The sequence below is a fragment of the Equus quagga genome, unplaced genomic scaffold, assembly GCF_021613505.1.
Source record: "Equus quagga isolate Etosha38 unplaced genomic scaffold, UCLA_HA_Equagga_1.0 202550_RagTag, whole genome shotgun sequence".
NCBI classification, from domain to species: domain Eukaryota; kingdom Metazoa; phylum Chordata; class Mammalia; order Perissodactyla; family Equidae; genus Equus; species Equus quagga.
This window is the reverse complement of record NW_025798590.1, coordinates 1-4,646: the sequence shown is the minus strand read 5'-3', so window position 1 is coordinate 4,646 and position 4,646 is coordinate 1. Positions and strand designations below refer to the sequence as shown.

Here is a 4,646-nt window from a genome sequence, read left to right as displayed (position 1 = left end):
GATCCTGTTGAAAATGAAAGTACAGTAAATAGTAGGCCAGAAAAAGGATTGAAAAGGAAGAATTTATAAAAGAAATTGGAGAATGAAATAAATAGAGCAAAAATGAAAGAAGCCATAACATGATTTTCAAAATTATTCTCCAGGGAATAGGAAAAAAAGGGATCATGCAGTTTCTGCTGCCAATTTTCTTACTATATACGACTCTCAACTACAGGATATCCAGCCCTTCAGACTAGCTCTTTCTAATGGCCCCATGTAACGAAGGGTAGATAAAAGCCAGCATGATGGTCTGCCAAGAAAGGAAGAGGACTAAACACAATCAGTGCTCAATTGTTTCAGCTTAAAGTTTTCACAACCTCGTTTTTAAAAATGCACAAACAGCCAAAAATTATGGGATGGGCAGGAATGACAACCAATTGTCCCCTGAAACTTCTTGGCATCATTGATCAATAGAATTGTACCTATAGACATCATTGTTCTCAATAGATCCTTGCATCCTTTCCAACAACAAATCCTGTCATTCCTACATTCAAAATCTACCTGAATCTTTCTGTTTTTTCAATTTTCATCACCGTCCACCCAGTGCAGGTTCACTCCCGCCTCTTTCCCCGCAGTGGTCTCCCGAGGAGTTTCTCCACCTCCACCTTGGCTCTCCCTCTTCCCCCCGCCATTCCTTTTTCAACAAGAAAAGCAAGTCAATCCTCTTAAAACATTTATAGGATGAAAACCAAAATCTTTTGCATGACGTTGGGGGCCTCTGTGATCTGTGCCTTGCTCACTTTTTCCAGTTGCTTGTGAGGCTTCCAACTGCACTAAGATATTTCTCACCTCAGTTTTGCACATACTGTTCCTCCAAACTGAAATGCGTTTTTTTTTTTCTGACGAAGATTACACCTGAGCTAACATCTGCCGCCAATTGTTCTCTTTTTGCTGAGGAAGGCTGGCCCTGAGTTAACATCCGTGCCATCTTCCTCTACTTTATATGTGGGACGCCTGTCATAGCATGGCTTGACAAGCAGTGCCATGTCCGCACCCGGGATCCGAACCAGCTAACCCTAAGCCTCCGAAATGGAACGTGTGAACTTAACCACTGAGCCATCAGGCCGGCCCCTGAAAGGGTCTCCTTTCTACTCTACCAATATTAGTTTCTCACAGACTTCCCCAACTCCCCACCTCCCCTAATCTGAATCAGGTCACCAACTTGTATTTCTGTATTTATTTGTACCGTATGGGTTTTATCTGACTTCTCCACTCTGTTGACACTGTGTAATAACTATATGGGGGTTCACAATACTATCCTCTCTACTTTTGTGCATATTTTAAATTTACTATAATAAACAGCTATAAAATTTTCCTTCTGATCCTACAAACTGAAAACAACACTTATGCCTACAATTTTCCTAGTTTTCAAATTTTGTGTTTAAAAAAATTTACTTTCCTTTTCATGACGAGTTTTCGTATTTTCGTTTAGAAACCATATTAGAACCATAAATTGCCAGTATTTTACAGTTCTAAACTGTGTGTTGTCTGCAAGAGAGTGAATTTGAAATTAGCATCAGATAACCTGAAAGACAGGTCTGAAGTTCAATTGTTCTTTTGCTGTTTTTGCTACTGAAGTCTTTTATTTGAAAGCAGCATTATTATTCGGTGGAAAGGACCCTCGACCTGGGATATAAATCTTCTGATTCAGTTCCAGTTTGTCCTTTTGAGTAAATCATTTAACCTTGCTTCCTTTTTTGTATAATTAATATAATAAAGAGGTAAAGTTCTAAATTTTTATTTGATTTAGTATTCTGTTTCCACAATTTGGAGGACCAAAAAAGCCAAAAGCAGTCATAAATAATATCAATGTTTATTTTTTTTTAATGAAGCAGCAATTCAAAAGAACTCTTTTTCTTATTCATTAATAAGGTCATATCTCAGCAGTGGTCTCCATAAAGGTAAATCTACACAGCCAAGAGCAGAAACCACTTCATCTCATTCAGAAGAGTTGCTACTATGCTTCTTCTCATTTGTTTTAACACATGTCTGCAACAGGATGTCCTCTTCCTCATTTGGTTTTAAAGTATATAGCGATGAAATTTGCTGCCGGTTTTTAATGCTTGGAATGTTGTATTTCTCTGGAGGTGAGAGCCCAAAGAGACATTTAACATTTTCTTCTGCCAATTCAGCTGCAAGCTTTTCGGCTTGTTTTTTAAAGGTCTTTCACGCCTCTTCCAAATAGATTTTCCAAAATTTCAGCTGCAGGAAACTACCTGCAGCTCGACATTCCTGGACATGTACAAAAATCAGCAGGACAATGATAACAGCTCCTATCAGGATCCAGCCCAGCACCATAGGAAAGCACATCAAAATAGCAATTTAGTCACATTTCTTATAAGAAATTTTAAAACCCTCAAAGTTTGAACTATCCACAGTTATGATGATGAACAAGCAACAGTTTGGGGTCTTTGTCTGTTAAGAGAAAGAAGCGACAGTACCCTCCCGCACCCCTCAGCACAGCTGCTTGCTTGACAAGTCAGTCATTTGCCAAGTCATGTCAAGGGCCCAGGGAAGAGCCTAGTGTCACTCCTCTAGAACTCAAAACGTGGGATTTGGGCAAATCCAATGAAACAAGCATTCATTTTCAAGAACCTCTGAGCTTTACAAGCCCAGAAGCATTGTGGGGATGACGGCTTTAGAGCCAAGCAGACCCATTTTATTGTAACGATTCTTCTACCCTTCTTCCGGCTGGACACACAACGACCTCGACTCAGTGTGTTCGCTATAAAGACGTAAGAGAATAAGGCAGGACGGACCTAGACGGCCCAGAGCGTTGTCTGGCCCAGAGTGGATGCCTGACACTATTGGCTGCCTCTTCTCTTCTTCATTCGTTTTATTTAAATGTTCGCCTGTCTGCTGACTAGATGCAAATAGCCATTCTACTTTGTCTTCTGGTGTCACCTGTCTAGAGAAAGGGCACTGATTTCTACCCCACCCCGTGCGCACCTCAGAAGCCCGCACCTCTCCGCCCCTGCCCTCTCCTCCCAACCGCACCCAGCGCGAGCGCCAGCGCCCGACCTGCGACTGGGCCCTGAGCTCCTTCAGGAGGTCCTGCGCGTCGGACTCCTCGCTCAGTCGGCAGGGCACCAGCGGCAGCTGGGCCGCAAAGCTGGAGTTGCGGCCAGCGCACAGGAAACGTGCCACAGGGGTGCTCCCGCTGGCGCCGCACTCGTAGAAGGCGCCCCCGAGCAGCGCCACGGCCACCCAGGTGTGGACGCGACCAAGGCGGCCCCGGGGAGCTGAGTCCTCCCAGGGGCCCCGCGCCGCTCCGCGGCGCAGCCGGCGCAGGCGCCCTGGGTACAGCAGCAGCGGGTCACCAAGGGCCAGGCGCGCGCGCTCAGCACGTAGGTCAGGAGGAAGAGCTCCGGCGCCGGCCCCAGCAGGAAGGACAGGCCGTAGGGCAGGTTCCAGGTGGCGCTGCAGGGACACTGGAACACCACGGTGGAGAGGAGGCGCTCCCCGCCTGCTGTCAGCAGGGTGGCCAGGCCATAGCCCGGGACAATGGAGTACTTGGGCACAGTTTTAGCACCTCCGGAAGCTTGTCCATGGTCCTTCTACCCCAGATGTCAAGGACCCGTCCGGATGCTTCTGCCTCTTCGCTGCCCTGCTCCTCTAATGGTTTGGGAGAACTCGGGGCTGGGGCTTTGCACTCTGCTAATAAGTAGCTTCCGAAAAGGGATGGGCTTTATGGCCTTCGTGAGCTTTGCTTTCTTATTTCAACCAACCGGCTCTGGCTGACAAACAGACCCAAACACACACCATTGACCTCCCCAGTACCCACCCCTTTCCAGAGGCCTCCGCACTGGTGGCCTTTCTCCCCCAGTTCAGGAACTGTGACAGAGGATACACCACTCTGTTCCATTATTACCTTTGTTTCCACCGAACTCATAAGGAAAATTGGTTTCCTTACCCTTCCTGACCCAATGCAGCCACTCAATGGAAAGAATACTTCTGACCTGGGCAAACTGGGAAAAAGCCAGATTTTCCTCTGTTGCAGCCATCCTAATTGCTAAGCCAACTCCTAGTAAGACCAAACAGTCACACACAAAAAGGATCCAGTTCTAGGGCCTCCAAGATGTTCTGTCCCCTTCCTGTCCCCCTCTGGACAGAACCACCAGCCTAATTCACACTGACTGTTCTCTCCCCTGCCTAATCTCCCACAGGATGCTAGACTGAATATATTGTATTGACTTCTACCTCTTTTCCTCCTCCAAGTGTGTCATGACACTGTCCGTACCTGGAGGATGTCAAATTCTTACCCAGTGACCACCAAGTGAATGGGGAGAGGGGAGTATATATGGTTGTTCAAAAAAATACTAGTTAAACCAAAATGTTCACACGGAAGCTACGTCTAACTACCATATTGTTTCCTCCACCTTCAGTTTTCTCAAAGCAGCATCGCTCTGTCACAAACTGTAACTGGAACAATATGGCTGTCTTCAGCTACTATTAATAGCAAGGATGTGTCTGAATCTCTTCTAAGGTCAAGGCTTTAGGGCAGCATAACACCAGGGTGATTATGAAGAATTGTTTGGTGAGCCAGCAAATAAGCATATACTGAGTGGAGAAACGCTTCTTGGGTGGGGCCCGGCTCAGAGGAGTGG

At 46.1% G+C, this 4,646-nt stretch overlaps 1 pseudogene; it reads right to left on the bottom strand.

The window, feature by feature from the left end:
- Window positions 1-1,851: 1,851 nt before the first annotated feature.
- On the bottom strand, window positions 1,852-3,596 carry LOC124233416 (calcium homeostasis modulator protein 6-like; annotated as a pseudogene).
- Between the last annotated feature and the right edge of the window lie 1,050 nt (window positions 3,597-4,646).